General features: G+C 36.9%; 1 non-coding gene across 1 annotated transcript; it reads right to left on the bottom strand.

Annotated features, from left to right (window-relative positions):
* Positions 1 to 221: 221 nt before the first annotated feature.
* On the bottom strand, positions 222 to 406 carry LOC150094768 (U2 spliceosomal RNA). The gene has a single exon (XR_016550212.1). It is a non-coding gene; the product is annotated as a U2 spliceosomal RNA (small nuclear RNA).
* Between the last annotated feature and the right edge of the window lie 15,401 nt (positions 407 to 15,807).

Below are 15,807 nucleotides of genomic sequence, written 5' to 3'. Positions count from 1 at the left end.
GTGACTGTCATGATATGAACGTATTTCTGAAGCTATTAAAGTCACCTATATCGATTATATCGATTAGTGAGCAGCTGTTAAAGATCCAGTATTCTGTGCTAGATTATGTACAGTTTCTATAAACATTGTGTCCAGAAATAGAGATGTATGTAAACAAAAGAAACTTATGTTTATTATTTTTCAGAAATGAAAAAATGTATGTGTATATTTATTTATTTATTTTGGTGAGAGCTAACCCTGGAAGTAATGCAACACAAGGCCAACTCGAGCAAAGGTGGAGTAATTTACACCCATTTCGCCGCCTTCTAAAAATCAGTTGAAAACATTTGAGGATTGATGAAGCCCGTATCAGATATTAAACTGATAAGAAGAGATAGCTTAATATCGGATACGGGCAACAAAATAAACTGATTTTTAAAAGACGGTGGAGTGTTTGAAGTTTGTTCCACCTTTGCCGTTGACTGTCTGGTACATATAAAAAGTATATAAAAATAAGTAAAATGTATACGATAATGTAAAAAATATACATAGCAGATATAAAAAAAGTTTTATATAGCAAATATCTTAACAGACTAGTGAAAGGTATAAACTTCATTATGTTATGGATTTGTTGATTTGTTAATTGATCTATGATATAATCTATGCTCTGGTTGAAGAGCTCTGACGCCGATTTTGTCTTAGTAAGTTTAATATTTAATGCTATAAAATAATGATCAGCCTCTTTTCTTTTAATGATGTAGGTGTGGTGCTCTCTGCCTGGGACGAATACGTTGATGTAATCGATGCACGAGCTAACAGCACAGACTTTCCTTAATTTCCTGTCTAGTGACATCTGTTATGGCATTTGCAAAGTTGTAGCAGCCAATAGATTCAGATATTTTTGATGTACACGGGGAGTTTTCGTAAGTTGTATTGAAGTTCATATCACCATTCATAACTTCGTTATTGTGATTCTGATATCTCTGCTCTTTTTTCAAAAGTTTATACTGTACCTATTCAAAAATTTATATTCTTAAATGGGAATGACAGTTCCTTCTGTAGATTGATTTAAGTTAAACACTTATTCCTCTTCTCTTTTTGTTATTCTGTGGTGTATGTATATGGCTATATATAGCTTTATTAAGTTTTGCATATCCATACGTCATAAAACCTGATTATTATTATTATTATATTTTATTTTTTACTTTCTGTAATTGCTAACAGAGGTCGTCTCCGAACCTCCGCGCCATGATGACTAGCTGGGCAATGTTAAGCATCATAATTGTAAGTCTTTTAAGCTTACTAGCCTTTAGTCGTTTAGTAATTATAATTAGCAAAGGATGATTTCTTGTTTCTGAGTTTTCTCTGTTTCATTTTATTATTCTATAGATTGCTTCGATATCCTCAATTTCTATTTATGTTTTGTACTCCGTCATGTATTCGTGTTATGGTATCTTAAATCTTCAGTTTTATTCTTCAGTATTCCATATATCGGTACGTTTATGTTAAGATATCCCTGCTTTAGTTGCACAGTAAGGGCATTAGCTCTCTAACACGATAAACCCTCTCCTTTCATTTTACTTTGAACATTACTGTTGGAATAATGCAGACCTGCTCATAGTCTTTGCTGGATTTCCTTCAGGTCCGGGTTCTTCCATCCGATAAAAACAGTGTCGAGATTCATCGCTCTAAAATGTTTTACAGAGTCCATCACATCCAGAGTCCAGTTTCGGCGATGTAAGCACCATTATAACCATTTTTAAGGCATAACTTTTGTTATCACCTTCGAAATCGTTAGGCTCTGCTCCGAGCATCACTTTCGTTCAAAAATGAAGACGGTGCTTACTTGTGTATTATTTATGCATGTATATCTTCCTAGATTGACGTCTATTCATTTTCGTCCTCTTTATTTTCGTTTTCTTTTCACAGTGGCATTCCAATACTTTTGGCGTCATAGCGTATAATAATGATCCATAGGTCAGTTGTTATATATAGATCAGTTGAGAGAGAGAGAGAGAGAGAGAGAGAGAGAACGTGTCAAAACTTGGTATTCAGAAAAACCTTAATGAGTTTCCTCAGGGCTGTCGCAGATTAGATCGCGCTCTGGGGAAAACAATTAAACATCGCCCGTGATGGATTATAAGACAAAAAATATAAGAAAATCTCCAATTGCTATTTTGTTTTTATTACAAGAGAAACATTAATGCAAATCGATCAAATAATAATATTAATTAAATGTTTGTTCTACGGGGATATCGCAATAAAATTGTTTATAAGCTCTTCTAAATTTAAATTGTAAGGTATGTCCACCTCTATCGATGTAGTTGCTAGACCAACCAATCTTTCTTGGGTCATTGCTATTCGCAAATAATTTTTAATCAGTGTAAGAATGGAAAAACGTCTTTCCGCACTTGCTACGCTAACAGGAATTGTTCGCGTAACGACGGCACCTACCGCAATATGGCTGAACTAGCACCCTTATTAAGCTACGCCGTGAGGCAGGCTGCCTCTATGCTACAATCTGTCGACGGTACTGAGTTTCCTTATAAAATGGGACAACTATAGTATTTCTACACCTCCTGGTTGACTTCTTATATTGTACAAAAGTTGTAAATATAATTTTCGGAGACACTGTATTTGCAAACCAGAAAATGAGCATTGGGAAATATAAGTATGGTAACTTTATACCTTAATGCATTCTGTTTAATTATTGTAAAAAAAATCGCTACTGTGAAATTAATGCCAGGAACGGGGGGAAAAGTGTTGAAAACTGATATTCATGTAACTGATTATTTTAGAAATTGTCTAATGCTACCTATTGACATTTATGTGACATTTTCGATTATGTGAACGAAAACAATTCGTTCACATAATCGAAAATCTAAACTGTTAGAATTTGGTTGTTAAATTAGAAAATTAACCAAAAACGTGACTTAAACTCTTAAAGTTTGGTATAGAAAAAATATTTTTACTCTCCAGATAACACAAATACAAATTTTACCTTTCCCCACACAAAGTAATATAAAAACACACCAACGGTGTATCCAACAGCATGTGAAAAAAAAAAGTTGTTGAGTCATCTGCACAAAAGGTTCATTTTTGAAGGAACAGTCAGGGTAGGGCATAGTAAGGGTAAACAGTACAATAAGAAATAACCATAGGGTCGAGGGACTTTGGACTTAAGGTAATCGTTCATCCACTGCAGCTGCTGTATTGTTTTGTGGTGTTTTGTGTTCAGAAATGTCAAAATAATGGGTGAGTACAAAATTCTTTGAAAGTTTCTTTGTGAAAAGTTCTAATTGTTTAGAATTTTGTAACAGAAAGTTAACATAAAATATAAGATAAGAGCTAATAATCAGTGAAATAATAATAATTATTATGATAAATAACTATATATTTGTGGTGCCAAATGAAGTAATGTAAGAAGAAGAATGAAAGAAAACGATTATGCAAAATCTGCAGTGGGTGAAAAATACCAATTTTCGGTTATCATTGGTATAATTGATGTACAATTTCTTTTGAATAAGACTTCAAATTTATTTCCTAAAGAAATTTGTATTTCTGATGGAATTATTCTGATATGCATTAGAAAAATCACCTTGCAGTTTGAGAGAATTACCTGAAACAGTTAAAAAACAGAATTCTTGGTTAATAAAATATAACCATCAGCTGGAGTGGGAAATTGGTTCACTATCTTTGGACAAACTAAGAAATTGGATGATAGAATCATCATGCAAATATCAAATATTACTCGCCAAAGGAAGAGAAAAATCAAAAACAGTAACGAGGTTAATAGGGAGGCCTGTTCTTGATTTAAATGAAATTGGATGCCCAAAACGTGAAAACATAACGTGTACTTTTAAATGATTTTGGAAACATAACGAAAGATTCTGTGCCTTTAATAATGCTCAGAAATATATGTATTGGTTTCAAAAAAATAATATGCCACCCTTAATTTTACTACAGTAATAAATTCTCAACAATCACCAAATGAAAATTAACTTTGAGATGAGAGTCAATTGTCAAAAACCACATGATGGCAATTCTGAAAGCATGGGAAGAATCTTTGAACAACAGTGCAAATTTAACAATAAGAAGATTAAGGAACAAAAAATATATTGAATTTTTCACTTTATTTATTTTCTGTATGTTAGATTCAGTAAATACAATTTGTAAATGATATTTCACTCAAATAAAATGTGTAAATTTAAATGAACAAATTGGGTGTCGTTGATGTGTTATACAAATTTAAGTCAGACCATAACGTTTTTTTTTCCTTGTGAAATTTCATGTTACAAACTAACCAGAGACTTTTTTTTAAAACTCCACCAAGTGAAACTGTGTCAACTCTTGGAAGCAAAAGGAAATGGGTATTAAATTAATAGGCAGAATTTTAGTGGAGAATATTTCACCTGAAAAGTGACAAAAAAATAAAAAGTAAATAAAAGTATCATAGCATGCAGATAACAAGTGAATCAACATGCATATATATATGAAAAAATATTCGCCATTGAAAGAGAAAAATCAAAAAACATTAACGAACTTAATAGCCAGACCCGTTCTTCATTTAAATGATATCAAATGATGAAAACAGTATGCGCATGAATTTCAAAACTTTGAAAAAGCTGATGAATTTCTTGTTTGCTGTGATCATAAATATTTATATGAGGGTGAACTTTTTTTTTCTTTACAATTTTTCTTTATCTCTTCCTTTCTTTCTGAGCTAATTTTCATTTGAAATAAGAATAAATTATTATTTATTTGTGTTGGAAAGAATATCTAATATAATAAGTTTGTTAAAATATATATATAACTATCCCTACTGTGAAAAAAATGTCGGTCTGAGAGGACAACAGTCAATTGGACTAAAGGAAATGAGTTTTACATTTCCGTTAGTCCCATAGTTGAACTGTGTAAAAACCATAGTTGAACTTGTTTTGAAATGTCACATGGAGAAAAATCACATGAATTACAAGTAAACACAAGTGGCAAATCATACACTAAGAACATTCGCAAATGTTAAATCAGAAGAATAAGAAAAAATAAATACTGTCTTTTTCACTTTATTTAATTTCTATATGTTAGATTCAGTAAATACAATTTGTTAATAATATTATAGTCAAATAAAAAGTAACATAGAAATTAACAAAGTATATATTACAGAGTAATATTCATTTGAAATATTAAGAAATAACTGCTTATTTGTTGTGCTGGCAAAAGAAGTTTCTAACAGAAAACGCTACGGTGAGTTCAAACCTTGTTTGTATCATATCAGTTACTTGAAAGTACTAATGCTAAAGAAAAAAATAAATAAAATAAATAAATTTCAGTTACAGAAATAGGTTAAAAGCACAAGGAATGGAAGGTAAAATTAATAGTCATATTGTTTTTTTTTTTAAAAATAAATGCAAGCATTAATTTACTACAACAATAATTTCCCACGGGAACTAAGAGTTCCAAACTAAACACACGATTTCTCACCTATGTACCAGATAAGAGAGATATCTTTAAGATAAGACTTAATGAGAAATTTACAGTGTTGGAAAATAAATTCACTTACATTTTATTTATTTATTAATTTTGATCAGTTATTATGTTAGAATATGTAGTTAAACTGAATTTTAAAAGTAAAATAGAGAAAATAACCAATCAATTTGAAAAAAAAAATCACTTCACTTGTCAGAATTCCATACTCTAACAGCACTCGGAATTCGAAACAGGAAATAACATTTAACCTAAACAAAACGGCGCATAGAATTTCCCACCAAGATTGGGAATACATAGTACGAGCAACTGTGGGAAGGAATTAATACAGAGAACAAATCGGATAGTAATCTAAACTAAGTAGTCAACTAGCTTTTCTGGTTATTTACAGAAATATCTTTCAACTCCTATGTTTTGTGTCTTTTTGTGCTGTGAATATATGTTAGCCCAAGTAACCTATAATGAAAAAGTCAGCTGCATTTTCAGACTCGTGTTTGTGTTCTGTGCTGTGAATATATGTTAAAAATCAACAATTTGGAATATTCAGAAAACCTAGATAGTACCAAGATGTTCCCATTCTGGAAATAAATGTAAGTTAATTTTTTTTTAACTTGAACATAACAATTGATAATTCTAATTTCAATAATCACTGCTCATATGTTTTTGGTAAGTGTAATTCTAATACTGAACAGTTTTTTTTCCCATAAGAATAATCATAGGGTACATATTAGAGTATCAACATTGATACATTAGCGACTTTTAATGTCTAATGTGTGTGTGTGTGTGTGTGTTTAAGGGACACCAGCATATAATTAAATTATTTAGAAAAGCCTAATCACTGCTGCCATCACGACTCTACTCTAAGAATTCCCACCCTTTAACAGGAAAGAAATACCCCAAAATGTATTGGAAAATTAGTACAGCCATCTATAGACAACCAGACAAAACATGATGACAATGATGGATGTGTGTCACCCTGGGAAATTTCCAAGATATCTTATCTCAAAAAACATCACCCACAATTCCATTGGCAAACCAAAGTATCATATGATATCACAGAGAGACATATGTTCCCCAGAAATTTCCAAACACGATTGCTTATCTCTAAATACACCCACAATGCTGTATGCGAACACACCACACCACGTGATGTCCATGACAGAAGGGGGGGAGGGGGCAGCGAAATTCCAAACATTCCAAAATTTATTTTATCACTATCCATCACCATAATGCCATACGCAAACCATTTACTTATCTACAAATCATAACAATACACATCCATGACACTGACGTCGTTCCCCCATTCACCCTACCCCTATTTTGTTCATAGCATCCCTACAATCACGACACGAATCCTTATCCACTAATATCTTCCTTTTCCATTCAAAACAATAACATCACTTATTTACAACTAACAAATTACGTCACTTATCTTCATTTGAAAACAACATACATATACGTCACAATTCCTCATCTTATCTTGATCTTGACCTTGTCAGAAGTGTCCCACCAATTATGACACGAATCCTTATCCACTAATATATCTCCCTTTTCCATTCAAAACAATAACATCACTTATTTACAACTAACAAATTATGTCACTTATTTACAACTAAGAAATGACGTCACTTATCTACATCCGATAATAACAAGCATTCACGACACGATTCCTTATCTTATCTTGATCTTGTTCAAAGTGTCCCACCAATCACAACACGACCCATAATTCCATATGCGAACAAAATAAACAAGGTGACGTCACACACACAGATGGTCCCCCAGAAAATTCCTAACATTCTGAACTCATGACGTCACACACACAATGACGTCATCATATCAACAACCAATCACATCACGATTCCTTATTTTATCTTGATCTTGATCTTGTCAGAAGTGCCTACCCTACTACTCGCCTGCGTAAACTAGACAAATGAGGCCATTTGCACCCTTCAATTAAAAAATTACCTGTGTTGATCTCATCGTAGGGAGAGGGAACTTTATACAGACTCTTTTTATAATTTTTTTAATTTTATTTAAATGAACGTGAGTTAGCCAATCGTTTACTCGATTAGTAAGGCTTTTTGTCTTCTGGAAACTTGGGGGTCTCATTTCTCTTTCAGGCAAATCAGCTTAAGAGCACGGTCAATTTACATACAAGAAAAACTATTGTGGGAGTTGAATGAAAAATTAGGTATTGTAGACTGTGTGCTGTGGGACACCTTACTGTAATGAATCTATAGCCTCCTAAAATATGATTTCAATTGCAGTTAACTACGTTTGTCAATAAAATCGTTGTCAGAAAACAAAATGGTATTTACTTAAACACCAATAAAGCAGGACGAGGGACATACATGGTGCAGAGGGTGAAGCTTGATGCTTTTTATATTCCCTGTTGTCTGTTTCGGGAGCAGTGATGTGAGCTATTTGTGAGTTATTTTATCTTACCCTGAGTGCGCAGAAGTGGTTATACATCGTTGAGTGTTAGGATGGCTTTCAGTCTTTTATGTTTCCAGTTGTCATTACCGTCATAGTTTCCGCCTTGTTGTATTAGTTCGTTAGGATGCGTAAATGTCTTCATAAAGAATTTTTCTGCTAGGGAGCATAATACAGGAGAGATGTAGGGGATATTTATGTCCCGGTGGATCTGGGCGTTCCTGATGAACCACAGGGCGTCCAGTATCATTCGCAGGCATTTGTTCTGTAGTCTTTGTAGCTTGAGGATGTTTGTCTTGGAGGTATCGCTCCAGGCTGGGGAGGCGTATATAACTGTGGGACGGATCACTGTCTTGTAGAGTAGAATTTTGTTTCTTGAGCTTAGTTTGCTGTGTCTGTTGGGCGATAACTCGTGAAGCTTTGGTGCATGTGCTCTTGATGTGGCTGTTGAAGCATAATCGCTTATCGAGAATTATTCCGAGGTATTTTGCTTCAGTTTTCCAGGGAATTTTGGAATTGAACAAGGTGATGTCTCCTTTGGGGGATGCTCGTCTTCTTGTGAAGCGTATCGTTGTACTTTTCTGTGGATTTAATTGTGGTCGCCAGTCTTTAAACCATTTTTCTAGATTCAGGATGGTGTCTTGTAGTTTTTTGGTAACGAGAAGTGGTTGACGAGATCTGGCTATAATAGCCGTGTCATCTGCATAAGGGCGATGGTGGATGTGAGAGGATTTTGAGGGATATCTGCCATATAGATGTTGAACAGGATCGGGGCTAGCAGTGATCCTTGAGGAACTCCAGCGAGGATGTTCCGTTGAGTTGAGACTGTTTCATTGATTTTGACTTGCATCCTCCTGTTTGAGAGGTATGATTTAACCAGGTGTATCATGTTTAATGGAAGGTTTGCGATGATAAGTTTGTAGAGGAGGCCCCTTGGTGCCAGATCTTATTGAAGGCCTTTGAGATGTCTAGGAAGACGGCTCCTGTGTGCTGATTCCAATTAAATCCTGTGGGGATGTATTCTACCAGTCAATGGATCTGTTGGGTGGTGCTGTGATTTTGATGGAAGCCAAATTGTTCTTATGGAATGATATTTAGTTGGTTGACATGATCTTGGAGTCTGATGAAGATGATTTTCTCTGCTATTTTCCCTAAGTTGGATAGTAGGCTGATGGGACGGTAATTTTCAGGTGGGTGTGGGTCTTTGCCTGGTTTGTGAATTGGGATGATGTCAGCTATTTTCCATGACTGGGGGAAGTGTTGCCATTTGAGAATGGAGTTTATGATGTTTGCCAGATGGGCTATGGCTTTGTTAGTGATGCCGTTGGGACCTGGGGCTATTTTGATCTGATGGTTGATGATGCCGATTATTTCGCTAGGTGAGGTAGGCATTATAGGGCTTGGATTGACATCGGGACGATTTACTGTGAACCTGACTTTACGATGGATCTTGTATACATGGCTGATGTTTAGGTTCTCATATGCAGAACTCCATTGTTTCTCTAGGTTTCTTGCTATGGCTTTGGCTTTGTCAGCATCTGTGTATGCAAGGTGCTGTTCTGCTTGGAGAGGTTGGGAGGGATCTGCGCTTGTTCCTGAGATTGTTTAGGAATTTCCATATGGAATGATCTGCTGTGGAGATGGAGGTGAGCTTCTTGATTCCTGTGGTTCTGGAGAGCTTCTCGGACAGATTTGTTTAATCTGATGAGGGCTGTTTTGTACTGAGGAACACAAGTGTTTTGATATCTTTTTCTTTTTCTGTTTTTTTCCCTTATTGAGTCCATGATTTCTTCCGAGAGACGGTTTTGTTTGTGGGTAATCGTGGATATTGTGGCTGTTGTTATGGCTTTATTGATTTGATTGGTGAGGTTCTTTATTTCTGTGTCTATTTCTTCCTTGGCTTTTATATGGGGAACCGGACCAATGTGTTCTGGTAGCGCTTTCCTAAGTTTCTCCCAGACAATGGAGGTTTGGGGGGGGAAGTGCTTGGTCTTTGTTCTCTAAGTGAAGTAGGATTGGGTTGTGGTCTGATGATAATTCGTTCAGTGCTTGAATGCTGTACTGGTATTTGATTTTGTATAGGATGGCGATGTCTAGGATGTTGGCTGTGCCAGTTGGGCTGTGGTGGGTTGGTTCGGTGGGTCCTGTTACGATAGCGTTGTTTAATCCTGTGTAGCTGAAGTGGATACGGCCATTTTTATTTGTGGTTCTGCCTGTTCCAGGAAGGATGTTTGGAGTTTAAGTCCCCAGCGACGATGATGGATTCATTTATGCCCAGTACAGCATCCTAGTCAGAAAATAGCAGGGTCTTAGCGGGGGAGTTGTAGGCGGCGTAGATTTTAAGTGTCCCAGTTGAGTTTGTGTGGACTTCGACACCGGTGAGTTCTAGGTTGGAGGTTGGGGGATTGAGTATTCCATTGTGCCTGATGCAGTTCCTGATAAATATGGCTGTACCACCGCCTCTATAGTTCAGTCGGACATTTCTATACAGTGTGTAGCCTCTCAGTTTTGGATTGTCTGGAGGTCTTAGATTAGTTTCATTAATTAGGATGATGTCAGGGTTGTATCTGCGAGAGAATTCTTGAAACTCCAGTGTCTTGTTTTTTAGGCCATTGGCGTTCCAAGCGGCGATCTGTGGTGAGTCTGGGATAATCTAGTTTTGTTCATTAACAAGCATTGATAAGATGGTTTGAGTTTCTTTTAGAAATCTTTTTGTGGAGTTTGGTGAAGGGTTTGATTTACCGAAGTCTTGAAGCATGTTTGCCAATGAGGCTGTGATGACTGTTGTCATGTTTGGAAGAATTTGGTTCTGCTGGATGTCATTGGATGGGCGGGCTACTTCGACGGTGACTTTCCAGATTGTTGGTATTTTCCACTTGTGAGAGCTGGTATTTTGTTGTCTTTTGTTGGTGTCAGGCAACTGGGTAGCTGTTTTGTTCTTAGGGTAGTGACTGCAGCTTCTGTAGTTTGCTTTGCCGGGTGTGTGTGGGGGGGGGGGGGGCTCCCACAGTTTGCGCATTTGGCTGGTGAGGTCCTGGATTTTGAGCAGGTTGCTGTGGAGTGGTTTTGCCCACATTTGAGGCATTTGTAGTCTGTTCTGCAGAGTTTGTGTGCGTGTCCGCACTTCTGACATCTATGGCACTGGCCCGACGAGGCTCTTTTCCTTAGTGGTTCAGTTGTGAATTTCAGACCACAGATCGTTGTTATGTTGTATATGTTCTTGTGTGTGTTGGGTATCTCTACGAGTACTAGGGGCATTATACTCTTGTCGGCCCGTAACATTCTGCTGACTTTAACAGGTAGGAGATTGTGGAGGCGGAGGTCTTCATTTATTTCATCTGTGCAGATGTTTTCTGTTACTCCCCTGAGTACAACTTTTAGGTTTTTCTCTGATTTCAGTGATAAGTATGATATTTAATATCTAACTCATCCATGGTTTTTGTGAGGTGTCTGTAGTCGCCTACTGTGGCAAGCTGGATTTTAACTCCGTCGTCTACGTTTTTTGCCCATGAACAGGCAATTTGGTGGTTTTGCATAATAGGCCTGAGGGCCACCATCGTTCTTTTTCCCGTATTACAATTGGCGTTACTTTTTCATTTCTGGATGTGGGAAGGTCAGTGTTGGGAGCATCTTCTTCCATCCCCTCGTTTACCTGAGTCTCCGCTATTTTACGCTTTTTTCGAGCATGTCTTTCTGTATCGTCTTTTGGTGTGGGAGCAGAGATTATCAGGTTTATCTTCCCTTCTTCCCCTGGTGTTGAGTTGTCCCCTTCTGTGGAGTCATCTGTCGCTGAGTATAGGTTTAGAAACCCTGGCCACTCTACCTGTAATTTCTTCAACAGTTTTTTGAGGAGGTCGAGCGCCAGCTTCTTATCCAGAGATTGGACAAAGTCGTCGGGACTTAAACAGTTCCTGTTTAAGAGTATTTAAATATTTATATAATGGCGAAGAGAACGGGCAAGGGCAGGAAAATTGCATCAAAAGTCTACATCTTACCTTGTATTCCGCTATCAAAGATGATTTACAAAATCTAAAACTCACTAATCACCACTGAAATCAAAAACATTCTTCGCAACAACAACCATCATGCCGGTATCAAGACTGAAGAGCAACACTCCAATGTCACCAATGAAGCTTTATCCTTATAAGGACTGGCTTAAAGTGGCAAAGCAAGAATGCTTTTCATCTTCCCCGTTATATGTAGAGGACAGTATAAGGATAGGGTTATTGAGCTATTAAAGCTCTGATCATGGCAGGAGGGAAACAGCAATAGCAAGCCCCAGTTTGAACTTCATTGGCTACAGCATTGCCATCCATTATCCTCCAAGGGTATTAATCACCGCATCTCACGGTCGATTGATCACCCACCAATAAAGCCTTAGTCTTCATAAGGCTTTATTGGTGGGCTTAAAAGGGCGAAGCAAGAATGCTTTTCATCTTCCCCGTTATCTGTAGAGGACAGCGTAGGGATAAGGTGTTATTGAGCTATTATTAAAGCTCTGATCATGGCAAGAGGATAACAGCAATAGCTGAGCCTCAGTTAGAACTTCATTGGCTATTGGCTACAGCATTGCCATCCATTTACTCTCTAAGAGTATTAATCACCGCATCTCACGGTCCACCCCACCAACAAAGTCAAAATAAACTTTTTTATTTATGAAAATAATAGGTGTTTTTATATTGTTCCAATTTTATCAAACTAACTGAAATAATTTAAAGAATTTTTCAAAATTCTTACGAATAATTAAAAAATATATTTTCTTTAATACGTTGTATTAAATATTATTGTATTATATTTGAGGTGGGTCTGGAAAGTTCTCATAACACCTAGAACAAAAATGATATGAAAGCAAGTAATATAACCACAAGAAAGAACCTTACTATTAGCAGATGGTAAATTACATTTTTATATATCCTCGTATGTTCTTTCTTGTGGTTATATCAGTTGCTTTAATATAATTTTTGTTCTAGGTGTTTATCACAACATTCCAGATCCTCCCGTAATAATATCATGATAATATAAAACACTTTCAAGGAGTTAGGGACTCATCGAAGTGAACCCTGGAAAGTGTAATTCTTTGGTCACTATCGTACCTCTGCTTGAAAATATATTTCCTGAAGACACAATATCCACAAGGAGTTTATTGCATTCATTCACCACACAAGCCTTGAAAAGAACCTGAACCTCACCTCACATTCTTCCTGAAGTGGGATGACTACGGTTCTGACTTATCTGCCATGTGCTGCATGCAAAATTTCTATTATTAATATTGCAAGAACTCTTTCTCGCATGTTTCCATCATAATTTCTTTACTCTTCTCCTATATCTTAAGCTTTGAAACTCCATTCATTCAGTCCCTCTTCATATGCAAGGTTCCACAAGCCACATATGATTAGTTAGCTGGTGCTGGACCTTTTCAACTGCTACTAACTGTTACCTCATCTCCATGAAACACAGGCGAACGTATCCGAACATAATAGTCCAGGTGTGGACATTACAAGGGTCATATCCAAAGTGTTGTAAAGTGGGAAAATAAGTAGTATAGAACCATCGCACGATAACATCTGTTCACTTTATCATCTTCCCTTCCACTCTACTGTGGAACGTCAGTGCTGCCTTCCATAAAAATATTATGGAGGACGACTCCACTGTTCTCCGCTACACACATCTCTTTGTCTTCAATGCAACTTAATTCTCCACACACACACACAACAACACTATCGTTAATGCCATCTACCGCCCATCATCACCACCGCCACAACAACGGCATTTTTCCTATTTTCTTCTTATTCCTTCCCAAAGGAGAAGATTTTTCTACATTTATCGGCTACTGTATCGTGGATAAGGTGTTAGCTCTATGCCTCCCGGTGTGTGTCCTATGTTTGTAGATTATGTTCACGGACCAATTTCCCTCTTCTGGGGGAAGAAAAACCCGAGTTTCCGGTGGAAAAAAAAACTCTTCCAGCGTATGAGACCAGCTAACTCACCTTTCGTCGAAAGACACCAGATAAAGGTTTCTCACATCACTGGCGGGAACCGAACCCACGTCTTTCCAACCAAAGGGCTTCGTCTATACTGACCGAGCTATGGAGGCTCAACAGCATTTATTTATCTGTAAATTGCGTGTTCTTATAGCCAATTTGCCTGCATGCAGGATAAAAAATCCTATTTTCCGAAGGAAAACCTTCTAACTTCGTTTGAGATCGGCTAACCCACTTTCACTTGAAAAAGCCCATATAAAGATTTCTCTCGTCAGGACGAGAATCGAAGTTAGATTTTTTCAATTGAAGGGCACAATTCTCCGTTGTTTTCATAGATCCAAATGGTATCTATCCACTTCTGGATGCGATTTTTAACTAACCTCTGATATCTTAATGAACTACTCCAGAGATACAAACTGGTCTATAATTGGCATCAGTTATCAACTAAATCCACTCTTATGCAGTGGAATTATATTGCATTTCTTTCATTAGGAATCGTGTTCGTATTGAGATTCAAGTGAAACAATCAAATTAGGGGCACAGCTAAATACGTTTACTATATAAGATAACAGCAAGCGATTTTCGATATTTTGCATGATCTTTTCCGAGACGATCCTAAACAACAATGGTCATAATACATATTTCTGTTCGATTCCTCTTTTTATATCTATTTATTGTGAAAGTGTGTTATTAGTTTTTATTGTAGATTGCTGATTTCAGTATGCATTTTTAATTAAACTAAAATTTTTAAGTCAACACTAATGTTTTTAACTTAGTGGAATCTTTGAAAATGAAATTAGAAAACCTTATACCTTCTAAGGACTGGCTTAAAGGGCGAAGCAAGAATGCTTTTCATCTTCCCGGTTATCTGTAGAGGACAGTGTAGGGATAAGGTGTTATTAAGCTATTAAAGCTCTGATCATGACAAGAGGGTAACAGAAATAGCCGAGCCTCAGTTAAAACTTCATTGGCTACAGCATTGCCATCCATTACCGACTATGTAAGTAAAGGTGAAAGCTCAAAAATACGGACGATCTCTAGGCCACTCCATATTGGGCGAAAGACCGTCCTAATCTCAGCGTTGGTTCCACTCAGTGACGGGCTCCCCGACCACTGAGCAGAACCGCTCATATTCCGAGGAAAATAATTCACCGGCAAGTACCCCTCAGCGGGCCGTGCCGGAGAACACTTTCCCCGGAGACTCAAAGTGCTCCCTTAGGGCAAACCTAAGAGAGCGAACTCATTAACCCAGGATAACAGCAACAGCCGAACCTCAGTTAAACTTCATTGGTTCAGCATTGCCATCCATTACCGTATGTGTAAGTAAAGGTGATATCTCAAAAATATCGGACGATCTCTAGGCCACTCATTCGTGGGCGAAAGACCGTCCAAATCTCAGCGTTGGTTCTACTCAGTGAAACTCGAGTACCGAGCAGAACCACTCACATTCCGAGGAAAATAATTCATTCACCGGCAAGTACCCCTCAGCGGGCCGTGCCGGAGAACACTTTCCCCGTAGACTCAAAGTGCTCCCTTAGGGCAAAACCTAAGAGAGCGAACTCATTTACCCAGGATAGCAGCAACAGCCGAACCTCAGTTAAACTTCATTGGTTCAGCATTGCCATCCATTACCCTCCCAGGGTATTAATCACCGCCCCCTCGAAAATAGAAAACATTTTAAACTTCAGTATTTTAATTTATTAACTTTTATTAATAAAAAAGGTGTCGGAGTGGTATTCACAATTCATTTCAAAATTTAATTTTTAATATATTAAAACTTAAAAGCTTTAATACATATATATATATATATATATATATATATATATATATATATATATATATATATATATATATATATATATCCTAAAGTATCCAGGAGTTTGCTGTCTTTGGTGTAATAACTGCAATGTTTTGGTCAGGCGGAGAAATT

This window comes from Typopeltis vanoorti, chromosome 21 (genome assembly GCF_054136105.1).
Source record: "Typopeltis vanoorti isolate ZY-2024b chromosome 21, IOZ_Tvanoo_1.0, whole genome shotgun sequence".
NCBI classification, from domain to species: domain Eukaryota; kingdom Metazoa; phylum Arthropoda; class Arachnida; order Uropygi; family Thelyphonidae; genus Typopeltis; species Typopeltis vanoorti.
This window is presented reverse-complemented; position numbering and strand designations above follow the sequence as displayed.